This window comes from Onychostruthus taczanowskii, unplaced genomic scaffold (assembly GCF_017590055.1).
Source record: "Onychostruthus taczanowskii isolate IOZ18803 unplaced genomic scaffold, ASM1759005v1 scaffold100, whole genome shotgun sequence".
NCBI classification, from domain to species: domain Eukaryota; kingdom Metazoa; phylum Chordata; class Aves; order Passeriformes; family Passeridae; genus Onychostruthus; species Onychostruthus taczanowskii.
The window spans coordinates 890394-903258 of NW_024496527.1; positions in this window are offsets into that span (position 1 = coordinate 890394).

Here is a 12865-nt window from a genome sequence, read left to right on the forward strand (position 1 = left end):
CTTTTCTAGGACAAGCAGGAGATGCAGGGTAGCTGCCAGGAGGAGTGCTGGTGTCCAGATCTGGCCATCCATGAGTGATTCCTGGTGCTGCTGCAGAGCCCCTGGGACTGTGTGAGGCCGGGACCTGCTCCCACACATCCCTCAGGGCTGGTGGCTTTGCTTGGGAAAATGTTCTCCCCAGCTGTGTAATCGTTTTCCATGGCATGTAGTCCTGGACAAATGGATTCTCCTCTTAGAAAATGGCACTTCTTGCCTGCAGCATTAAGGAAGAGGGTTTTTATTCCTGTGGATCTGCTCTCGCTCCCCCCAGCTGCAGTGGGCTCCCGGTCCGTTAAACGGTGTCTAGGGCTGATTGTGTGGCTGCTGCTGCTGTTGTGCCACTTCCTGAGCCCCAGCCAAGGGGCAAACAGCAGGGTGACAGTCACTCAGCAGCTCAGTGACAGGAGGTCACATCCAGGGGCTCTCCTATCCCTGCTGCACCTGCCCACACCTCATGGGGCCCTGGGAGGTGGGCAGTGCATGGAGGGCTTGGACCAGGAGGAATGGCTTCCCACTGCCAGAGGCCAGGGTTCATCCGGATATTAGGGAGAAATTTTTGGCTGTGAGGGTGGTGAGGCCCTGGCACAGTGTGCCCAGAGCAGCTGTGACTGCCCCTGGATCCCTGGAGGTGTCCAAGGTGAGGTTGGACAGGGCTTGGATCAACCTGGGGTAGTGGATGTTGTCCCTGCCATGTCAGGGAGTGGAACAACATGAGCTTTGAGGTCCCTTCCACCCCAAACCATTCAGGAATTTCATGATTTCAAACCCCACGTTTTTTTGGCAGCCCAACTCCTTGGTGACAGTGGTGGTGTGGATGTGACTCCGTGGCCCAGCACTGCCCCTCGAGTGCCTGTAGGGCGTGTGGGATTCCAGGAGAGGGATCCCACCCTTCCTCTCCTGAAATGGTGTCAGTTTGATCTGCTTGCTGCTGGTGCAGTGTCCTGTCATCCCGGGGTGGGGAAGCCGTGGGACCGCAGTCTTGTGGTCTCCTTTCACATCCTGAAACACAAAAAAGAAAGTTTCTTTTCTGAGGCCATGCAAACCATGAGGTCTGTGCAGCACAGGGGCCCAGGAGCTCCTGTTCCTGCACCCGTGGGCTGAAGTTTCCAGCCCTGAGCCTGAGCCCCAGGGGGTGACCAGGACCTCCAGGGTGATGGTGGCACACGTTTGTGTCCAAGTTTAGTGTCTTCTTCTGAGGATCAGCTTCTCCCAGCACCCACCCCGTGTGAAGAGGAAGAAAGATGACAAAGAGCAGAGAAAGCGGTGGCTGAAATTCTGTCAAACTGGTTTTGCCTGTGGAGACATTTTTGGAGGATGTTTCCCAAATTCCCCTGTGGAATGGCTGTCTGGGTCCAGCCCAAGTTTGCCATTGAAGGTTTCTCCCATCCCTGAGAGCTTTGGGACCTCCATCTTCAGCCCTGTAATTATCCTGTGCCTGTTATTCCTGCCCTCACCAGCTCCCCTGAGGAATGTGAGAGCAGCCAAGGGCTTATTGGGGTGACTCGGATCAGGAGGTGAAACAGGGCTCCTGCTTTGGTGTGGCTGTTTCTTAATCCTCTTGTGCTCGTGGATTTGCTTTTTTGGGTTTATAAAAGAAGGAAATCTATAAAACAGGAAAGGCTGTGGAAGTGAGAAGGCAGCAGTGGGCAGGAGGGAAGTGGGGGAGCCCTGCCGGGGCTGGGCTGTGGTCCCTGGTACCCTGCCAGCGCCAGTGGAAGTGCAGGACAGCGCCGTGTCCGGCTGCCGGGAGGACGGGGAGGACGCGTGGCAGAGCCCTCTCCGAGCACGCTGCCATGAGTTCACCCGCTTCCTTCCTCTCCCTGCGACCCGGCGGGGAAAAGCCGCGTTTTTCCCTCTGGAGGAGCGTTTGCTCAGGGTGATGCAGCCTTGATGTCCCATCCCGGCATGTCCCTGTCCCTGCGTGTCCCCGGCCGTGCTGAGCCCGCGCTTCCCATTGTGCCCGAATCCTGTGACTCATCGGTCTCTGCTCCGCTCCAGTGCAATCCCTGGCGCGTGGCAGCCGCCGGCTCACGGCGTTTCTGTCCCCCTGGGGGGCAGCGATCCTCCGCTTCTCCTCCCGATCTGCCCATCCCGCCTCCAGCTCCGCAATCCTGGCCTGACACCCTCGGAGCAGGGCTCTCCCCCTGGTTTGGATCCCTGCGTCCAAACCCCTCCGGTTTGCCTCTGCATCCCTAGAGGGCAAACAGTGCCGCTGAGCCCGTGCCGGGGCTGGATGTCTCCCTGGCTGCTCCCTGCCTCTCCACACACATCCGTGCCCTCATGCCAGCACTGGTTGCTGTGCCCAGAGTGGTGCAAGGAGCCATTCCCAGTGCAGGCTCTGGGAATCCGCTCTGGGAAGCTGTGGATGAAGTTGGTGACAGTTTCTGTGGGTTTTGCTCCCCCTGCCCAGCCCAGCTGATGCGTGGTGGGCTCTGAGGGCTGGCAGGGCTATGTGGAGGAATGTTGTCCACAATTCCTGTGGATTTCCAAACTCCAGCCAGCCTTGCTGAGTTCAGGATCCCATAGGATGCCTTAAATAATAAAAAAAAACAAACAGAAATAACCTGGAACAGCTGCCCCCAGGCTGCTGCTTCACCCTGCCAAGCATCTTCAGGTGCTAAATCCAGCATGGCTGGTTTGGGGGCAGGGCAGCACATTTTTGAGGAATGCACCATTTTTGGGTGAGTACATCAATTTTGGAATGCTCATTTTAGGGAGAGCAGCATGGATTTGGATGCTTCCCACAGCATTTTCTGGCACATGCAGGACCCTGAGACATCCAAGAGCCCTGGCAGGAGAGCAAGTGAAGTGGGATGGAACAGGTGAATCCCACAGGAGCTGGAAGGCTCCCACTGGAGCCAGGAGGTCCCCAGGGAAGCCGGGAGGATCCCACCACCCACACCATGGCTGAGTCACTCCTGCAGGTCTGGCACATTTGGGAGTGTTTTGCACCCACCACCCCATGGCCTCCATCCCATCCAGGTGCCCAATTTCCTTTGGATTGGAGAGCAAGGAAAGAGTTAAGCAGCTACAGGCTTGTGTGGATTTGGGCCAGATATTTAAAGATCCAGGGCTGGGAAGGGAAAGGGGAGGTGTGATACTCTCCAAACGCTCCCTGCAAACACCTCAGAGGCTGCCGGTGCCGTCCCCACGCTCCCGACAGCGGCTGCTGGGGGAGAGGCAATAAAAAATGCCTTGCTGCTATTTTTAGCTCTTCCACGGTGTCATTAGAATAATCTGGGATTGGAGAACATTGCTGTGCAAAATTGCCTGGAAGGTAGAACTCAAAATGTGAAGGTTTGGGATGCTGCAGTGTTGAGGTGGTGGGGATGGAGAGGAGACACATGGCAGTGATCCAGTGGGAGCTGCCCAGGGAGCACCGGTGGTGGCAGGGACGATCCGTGCTGCTGTGCCACAGCAATTAATAGACACGTCCTTAATTACATCCCGGGAGAGGGGGTTTAAATAGAGATGAGGCACCTGCCAGGGTGGGTTATCCAGGCCAATGGGACGTGCTCAGCCCTGGGTCAGTGCTGGGGACACGTTTGCAGCCTTGTCAGTGGTGCCACCAGGCTCCTCGCCCTGTCCACGACAGTGTCCCATCAGTGCAGCCCTTGCAAGTGCTGTCTGGAGCCCAATGGGAATAAAATGCATGAGGAAGAGCTGAGCTAAATGGAGGAGCTCAGCAAGGCCTTGTCAGGGAACGTCCTGCTGAACCAGGACCAAACCAGCAGAAACTACACCCAAAAGTGGCTCCCTCTGACCCGGAGCTCGTGCAGGAGTCACAGCCCTGGGCACTGGCCCAGCTTGCAGCCACCCTTAGCCCCTCTCAGGTCACCTGCCCTCATCCTCCTCCTCCTTTGCCCCTTGGACAACTTGGCAAAGTCCAAAGCTAAACATTAGCTCAGGTCTGGGAGCAGCTGCCAGTGGTCAGTGTGCCGCCCGCAGCCTCCCCTGGCCGGCTGGACCTCGTCCCCTGGGACTCAGCCTCTCTTTCCACGTGTTTCTCCACCTCATTTAAGGCACAGCCTGGTCCTTCTGCAGCCCCTGGGGCCAGCCATCATTTATTCACCTTTTACCCAATCTGTGCCTGGAAAAGCAGCATCTGCCTGGCACATCCTCTGTGCCCCCACCAAAGCCCTTCCTCACTGTTCTGTTGCGTGTGCACCCTCCAGATCTCCTTGCCCCCCTCCTCCTTTCTATCCCAGGAGCTTCACCATCCCAAAATTCTCTGATTTCTCATCCCAGCTGCAGCTTAGAGTTCAGCCTGGCAAAAGCTGCAAATCCAAACTGCTGGGTTTTTCTTTGTTTTTTCTTCACTCTGGTTCTGGTGGGGGTTCACTGGGACCATCCTGAATTTATGCTACCTCCATGAGTCTTTTTTTCTTCTTGGCAGACAAGATAATGGGAAAAAAAACTTGGGACCTTTGGGAGTGTGGCCAGGTTGGAGAACATCCTTCCAATCCCCAGCCATCCTCCATGCCACGTTGGATTTGGACTAGAGCATCTTCCTCTGCAGAAGACATGAAACAGAGCTCAGAGGCTCATGGCAAACCCTGAGCAAGTGGAAATTAAGTCTTGGAGGCTGAGTGGGACCCTCGGGGGTGTTTGGAGTGGGGCCTTGGAAGCTGGTACCACAACCAAGCCAGCTGGGAACCTGGGATAAAAGAGTCACTCCCAGCAGAGCCACGGCCACGAGCCCCAGACCACCTCCCCTCCCTCACTCTGGCCAGACACAACTCCCTGCTCTCAGGTCTTTTTTTAGGGAATAAACCCCGCTCAAGGCAGGGATGGCTCCTCCAGCCCCAGCGTTGCCACCCCGCGGCTGCCTTTGGGCGCCGTTGGAGCCGATCCCGGCGCGGTTAATTGGATTTGGCCGCTGCGACAGAAGGGCCGGGGATTAGGGTGAAGGGGAGGAATTACAGGCGGGGGCGGGAGCTGCCCTCGGGGTCTTTTGTCCCCGAGGATTATTGGCAGGGGCTGAGGACAGGGATGGATGTTCAGGAATTGCAGTCGGTGTGATGGTGGTTGGTGTGGTCCCTTTGTCGCAGCACCGTGGGCGGCCCTGGGGAGGGTGTGGGGGACATGGGTTTGTCCCCCTCCGTGGACAAACCTGCAGCTCTGCTCAGGATCACAGCTCAGTGCTGGAAATGAAGGATGCTTCAGGTGCCTTTGTGGGAAGGAGGCTGCTCTGTCCTCATCCAAACTCAGGGCTTGCCCAATGCACTGGACACAAACACCTAAAAAGTGTTAAACTAGAAGAAAAAAAAAAAAAAAAAAGCTTGGTGGTGCCAGCACTTGGGATTTTTGGCAATTCCCAGCTTGGGGAGGACACTGGATCTGCTCCAGGTCATCTGGGAGCTGATAAACCAGCCAGAGCATGGTTTATCCAACCCACCCAAAATTCAGAAGCCAGTGTCAGTGAGAAAACCAAGTAGGACAGTAGATGGAAGTCACCAAGTCACCTCCCTGCTCAGAGACCAGGCATCCCCTGGATGAGGCAAACTCATGTTGTGGCAGCGTGGGAATTCCAGAGGCAAATCCTGAGGGCAAATCCTGAGGACTTGGTGAGGCAGCAGGAGCCGGCTCAGACCGTGTCACCCTTTATCTTGGCAGGGCACTGCCATCCCCTCCCTCCTCCCATATTTATTTTGGGAAACTGCAGAGAGCACGGCTCGTCCTTGCAGCCACACTGCTCTGCAGGACCCAGATCCATCTGGGAGGGCCGGGAGCTGCTCGGGGCAGCCGGAGCCGTGCAGGGCAAGTTGGAGCAGTCCGGGAACAGGAAATACCTGCTGCACCTCATGGCAGGAATTACAGGCGTGGCCGGGAGACGTGGATGCCACGGCCTGAGAGACTCTGCTCCCAGACTCTGCTCCCGGACTCGTGGCTTCAGCCATAAAAAAAGGAGGATGAGCGACCAAGGGATCAGGAGAAGTGCCCTTTGTACCATCACAGCCCAGGAGCTGTGGGAAGAGGCACCAGCCTGCCTGAGGATGGCCAGAAATCTCCTTTTCCAGCCAAATCTCCTTTTCCAGCCAAATCTCCTTTTCCACCCCAATTCCCAGCTCGCAATCAATATCAACAGGTCTGGCAAAGGCAGGAATGTGATTTCACTCAGGGAAAACAGGGTAATTCTGCAGGGGTGGGATGGCAACACGACAGGCTCTGGGCTCTGGTGTGGGGTCTGTGGTCAGCCTGACAATCTTCGGTTTTTCCTGCAGGAGAGCAGGGAGGTTTCACACTGCCCAAGGCGGTGCTCAGCGTCCACTGTGCAGGAGTTAATTGGGTTTTCTTTATGTTAATTGCGAGGGGAAGTGAAGAATGCCCTTAATTAATTGGAGGGCAAATCAGCCGTGCAGAACGGGCCAGATTTACCAACCCATGCACAAAAATCCCGGCTCTCCCCCTTGCCATAGCAACGGGAAAACTCAGGGGATTCTGCTCATTCAGCCAAAAATCCAGCTGGGACACCCTCCTGTGTTACCCTCACTGCTGAACACGCCCTTCCCAGGGAAAATTAAGACTCCAAATAATATTTTTGGGGATTAAAAGGCTCCTGGGGAGGTCTGGGTGCATGGAATGGTTGGATTTGCCTTGTGTTGAGGGGCCTTGGTGGGGTTTGATAGGACCTGTCTTGACTGGAGGCATCTTTAAGATCCAGTGCTGAGCCCTGGGAAGGTTGTTTGTTCCAGGAGGGATGTGGTTCACTCCAGGTTCTCCCACCCTTCTTCCCAGCGTGACCTAAATCCATCTGCATGGGAAGGGGGTTGGGACTATCATGTTCCCCTCTGCATAAATAATAATAAAACAATCTGCCCTAAAAAAACCCCCCACAATTCACTCTTGTGAATCAAACTTTGGGAGCAGGGAAAGGCTTTGGAGAGACCCCAGAGCTCGCCTCCGCAGCCGCTCCCAGTGGGAAATTAGATGTTTTCTCCACTTCCATTCCAAGCCTGAAACGTCCCTGCCGAGACAGCTGGTTCCACAGGTCCAAAAAAAAACCCCTGTGTGAGTATGAAAATCATATTGAAAAGAGCTGAAATTTAATTAGGTCACATCCTTGTGATCTGGTGATGCAAATCAGCGCCTGGCACACCGAGGCTCTGCCTGGAAAATGTGACAGCGGTTAATGAGGAAAGCACGCCGGTGGGATTTCCCTCCCGAGCTGAACAGCTGGGGAGAACATCAGGAAAACTTTGTATCCCTCTGGATTGCTGTCAGCTGAAACCCTCCTGTGGGGCTGCTCCTGGCCTGGAGCAAACCGGGGGCTCCCACGCGGGGCTCGTGGGCATTGGGATGAAGTCAGTCCCGGGACTGGCACTGCCATTCCCACTGGAGCTTTCCCAGGAAGGCCAGCGGGCACTGCCAACCCCCCAGCTGTGGGATGTGGGTCAGTATTGACCCTGGGATTCATCCACACCCACTGTGGGTGCCATGGGTTGATGAGTGGGTACTGAAGTTCATGCTCCAGTTTGTGGTGCTGAGATTGACCCCCCAACATCTCCGTGCTGGGGCTGATCCCACCTTCCTTTTGGGCAGAAAACCCAATGTTTTTTATACATGCTGCCCAGGACATGTCCTGGGTGTAAATCCATGGGGAGAGCTCCCCACAGGACCCTTGGGGATTTCTCATGATCTCTTGTTGCCTCTGGGATCAAACAACTCTCCACTTCCAGATTTGGCTCTGGAAAGTGAAAGGAAAACCTTCTCCCAGCTCCAGCAGCAGCTTTTCCACCACATTCCCGTGATCCAGCCTCCTGCAACCCCACTTGAGATGTCTCAGATATTTTACACACACTTCTAAGTCTCAGTTTGGGAGGAGAGAGCCAGGCCACAGCTCCATTGCTTGGCAACAGATTTCCTTCCCAAAAATCCCACCCCAAACCCAAGTGTTATATATAATTCAGTGGGAAGGCCCGCAGGCAACGCCCTGAAAATGCTGCTGGGGCAGCCTGAGCTGTGAGAGCTTTGTGGAGGGGATATTTTGGGAAGAGGGGAGTTGGTGCCGGGAACACACGGCTGGGAGGTGGGGAGGTGCTCCCAGGGCTTCACACCGTGGAAAGAAAGGGCAGAAATGCCCAGATCCACTTCCTGAGTCTCCCACAAACCAAAAGAGGATGGTGTGTCTGCCCAAAAAATCACATGGCAGCACTCAGAGCCACATCAGAGCCTTCTTTTCCTTGCCATGAATCCCCAGCAGCCCAGAGAAGCTGTGGCTGCCCCTGGATCCCTGGAAGGGTCCAAGACCACTTTGGACAGGGTTTGGAGCAACCTGGGATGGTGGAAGTGCCCTGCCCAAGGCAGAGAGTTGGAACTGATGAGCTTTGAAGTTCCTTCAAAACCAAACCATTCTGGGATTCTGTAATGTGTGGTGTCATCGGGTTTATCAGATCCATAAAAATCTGGGATTCATTCAACATGAATAGAGATAAACTTTTCCATTTATTTATATATATAAATATATATGAATCTTTGCAACTGGAGCCAGTAGCAGTCTTTGGGGTTTTCCCCCCTTTCCCTGAGCTCACCCCCAGCGCAGAAATAGATTTAGATCCAATTTAGATCCACATTTAAAGGCATTTCCATCCAGCTCCAGGCCTGAGCACGGCCCCACGCATGGACTGCAGCCAAGCTGAGCGTGTTGGATGTTGGCTGTGCTGCAGAAACATCATCCCATTCTTCTTTCCAAGAGCTCCAAGCTGACAAAGCAGCTGGCCTGGAAAGATGCTCAGGGAGCTCCAGCCCTGGATCACCCAGCCCTGGCAGCTGGGAAGAGCTGCTGGTCCTCCTGCTCCAGTTGGCCTTTTCCAGCTTTATTTTGAGGGAGCAGCACAGATCCCACCAAAACTCGTGGAGAGGTTTGGGACCTGCTGGAGGATTCCAAATCCCCAGCCTGCTGCTTCTCCTGGCTAATGGATCCTGCAAACCAACACATGCATCCCCCTTCCAGCCCAGACAAGGCCTTTGCCAGCACGAGCAATGACAGCACAGCTGGAGTCTGGATTTCCTTGTGTATTTGGGAAGCAGCTTCATATCTTGCATTAATTGCTTTGTTAATTACCCTCATCCCCCTCTCAGCGTCTCTGGGGGAGCGCCGATGATGCGCTTGTTGGCCACGCCGGATCACCGGGGTTTTTTTCCCCAACCCCTTTTATTTATTAGCTGGAATTACCTTCCAAACTAAAAGGATTGAATATTTTTGTTCCACTTGGCCAAGACTTTATAGACCGTGGAGAGGCAGAAATCTCTGCCACACACCCTCAACACGGGCAGAGACGCCGAGGTCGGGCAGCCGGATCAACGTCCCAAACCCAAAGGGACCTGGGGAAGCAGCGGCTTGGGCATCGTTTTTCCTCGGTGCTGCTCCCAAAATCCTGCCTGCTGGCACTTAACTGACTCCAGACACGCTGTATGTGCACGTACATTCCTTGGCCGTGCGATCAGACCGGAAAAGATTGCCTTCAGCCCGGGAACCGCAGCGGGAAGGAGGCTGGGAAGAGCTGTGCAGTCAGCGGGGCGGGAGCGCTGCAGCCTCCAGAAAAGCTGCAGTCAACACTTTTTTTTTTTTTAGGAGACGTGGTGCTAAAAGAGGAACCGCTGCGGGACGCGCGGATGGAAAGGCTGAGATGGGTGTGGGGGGGGGAAGTGCTGTTATTTTGGCAAAATCCCTCTTTCCTCACGCAGATCTCCTCACGGGAGGACTTTGTGCAGCACGAGCCCTGTCCGTGAGGCCGAGCCCCTCCCAGGATCCCGCTCCCAGGAGCCCGGACTGGGCCCGGGACCGCTCCCACCGGCATGGCCGAGTCACAGAGAGCAGCTCCCCCCGCCGAGCTCGCACCCAGGGCAGTGGGGCAATGCCCAAAGCACATTCCAGGAGAGAATTGCAGCTGGATCCAGGCACCATCCCCATGCTCCTACCACGTGTCTGCAGGGCTGCAGAGTCTCAACCCTCACAGGGAGTCTTGTTCCAATCCCCCAAGACTTGTGTTCCAAATCCCGCTCTGCTCCCACCAAACAGCCCCCCGAGCTGCCATTGGGAAGCTCAGCATCCCAAAAATATCTCCAGCCCTCGACCATCAGGAATTTTGGCAGCACCAGTATGGCCGAGCAATGGTGTCGCAGCTCCAAGCACGGGCTGTTCAGGCAGGAACGAGCTCTGTGCTTTGCCGAGCAGCCCCGGAGCGGGCTGGATGTTCAGGAGCTGCGGCAGGAGCGGGGCTGAGCGGGCTGGGATGCTCGGGAACTGTGCAGGAGCAGGCTGGGATGCTCGGGAACCGTGCAGGAGCAGGCTGGGATGCTCGGGAACTGTGCAGGAGCGGGCTGGGATGCTCAGGAACTGTGCCGGAGCAGGCTGGGATGCTCAGGACCTGTGCAGGAGCAGGCTGGGATGCTCAGGAACTGTGCAGGAGCAGGCTGGGATGCTCAGGAGCTGCAGCAGGAGCAGGCTGGGATGCTCAGGAGCTGCAGCAGGAGCGGGGCTGAGCCCCCGGTTGCCCCAGGATGGAAGCGGCCTTCCCTGCTCCAACAGCCCGACTGCGGGCGAGGAGCGCGTCAGTCACTCACCGGTGCCGCACCGGAATTTGCATAATTCCAATTATGTTTCCAAAACGGGGAACAGGCTCTGACAACTCTGCAGTGCCTCGAACAATCAGAGAAGATGGAAAATTGTTGTCTCGGACTCGATGGCCCCGCAAGCGCCTTCCGCTGGCACCGAGTCAGCGGCGGGATTGCGGCGTGGGAAAGGATGCGGCAATCCGGGTTTTGCCATCGAAACCAATGGATATAATCATGTTTGAGGAAGAACGAGCCTCCCCCCGGCACTACTCTGCCTCTCTGTCCTCTTGTCCCTTCATCCTCCACCCCTTGCCTCCCCCAGGGCCATCCCAGCTACCACAGCTTCTGCCTTTCCCAGTTTTCTCCTCTACCTGGAGGCAAAAGAAAAGCAGGAATGACGGAGCCGGCTGTGAGTGCCGTTGGTGTGTTGAGCCATCGCTGCCCACGAGGATATTTAATCTCCGTGAGTCACCTCTCCCTCCCTATCTGCCATCTGCAAGTGCTCCGGCCTGAAGTGCAGGTTTGGGAACGGGCTGCTCCGGAGCTGCGGCTGTCCCCGAGCCTTCCCCGCAACCTGGGAATGCCGGGGAGTTGGCAGATGTTAAACGAGTCCACGGATCCCATGCCTTAAATAGCACCTGGTTTCCCGGGGCGGATGCTGGGAGGTGGGATGGAGCCCAGGAGGAAGCCGCGGGTGCCCCGAGCCTCCTCTGCAGACTGCGGAACCGGCGGCAAAACACTCCGGGTCTGGTGTTTAATTGCCCGCGGTTAATTGGCAATCCAAGGGAGGAGGAAGCTGCAAGGAGACACGTCAATTCATAAACCCTCAAGTGTTGGGAAGCTCCAGATTTTCCGAAGGCCCGAAAGCCCGGCTGCTGAATAATGCATCAGGCTGCCGAGAAACTGGCAAACACCGGAACCAGTTAATCCACAGATCCCTCTCTGATGCCAGCACTCCTCCAGTGACAACGTGATTAACCAGTTTCACTACTGGGAGCGTTTCCTGGAGCTGGAGAGGGCATGGAGGAGCTGTGGAACCCCTTCTCCCCCATGGCAGAGCGGGGCTGGGGGATGCTGGAATGGTGAGGAGTGAAAAAGTGAGCGTGGCATTAGAGCAGGAGGTTCCAGCCTTTGACCTGGAGGCCTTGGGTCAGGGAAATCCACAGGTCACTCCAAACAAGGTGGAAAAACTGCAGCTCATCCTGGTGGGGAGATGCATCCCCTGCCAAAAATTATCATAATGGCCATGATGGCATGAAAAGCTGGGAAGTTCTGGTGCTGTGGTTAAAAGTGGAACCTCACATCCAGGGGAAAACACAGATCAGGATTTCTCCATGAGGCATCAGCCAAACAGGCAGGGCAGGAGCAGATCCTGAGATTGCAGGATTGTTCCTTAAAGGAGAACAGACCTCTGCCCTACTCCCTGCAACATTCCCAGCCCTCCCTAAAGAGGCCAGAGCACTGCAGCCGGCATGGCCAGGAGCAGATCCAAAGCAGAGCTGCAGGAGAGCAGCAGGAGCAGCCCAGGAGCATCACCAGACCCCAGCCTGGATGGTGACCCTGGCTCTCAAATGCCACACACTCAAAATATTTGGAGGCAAGGGCTGGAGGATTTGGATTCATTAAGGGGTCCAAGGCTGTAAGATCAGCCAGAGATCCAGGGACAGCTCGCTGGCAGCCATTCAGCTCCTTCCACAACGCAGCACCTGGGGCCAGCAGCTTCCACAGCAGCCCTTGCTGAGCTTGGCTCTTCTTCCAGCCAGCAGATGCCAGGGAAGGTCATCCCAAACCTTTGTGTCGGGCAGCAAGGAGCCACCGAGCACACCAGCAGTGTCTGTCCTGCTGCTGCCCCTCACCTCCCTACCCAAATGCTTCTCTTTTCAGTGCTAATGTGAAACCTGGTCCATTCTGAGTCATCACGGCCCAAAAAACTCGTTATATTGAAAATATGAGCTGCTCCAGAATATACAGGATGGAATTTGAACACTTAGCAGACATTCTTTGGAGGCAAAGGTAAAGCCAGCTCCCTGCTGACCTGCCAAAGCTCCCTCTTGGCGGTGTGAGGCGGGTGCTGGGGTTGGTTATAGCCTGAAAGCCACAAAAACTTGATAGGAAAAGCTTCCTGGAGAGCTGGGTCAGTTCCAGCCTAATCCAGCCCCTGTGGGGAAAGGCATCCTGGCAGATGTTGAGCTGATGGGATAACTGCGGGCACCTCCCGCTCCAACGGCGCGTGGTGGTGGGAAGTGCCCAGCCACGGGGTCCTGCTGCT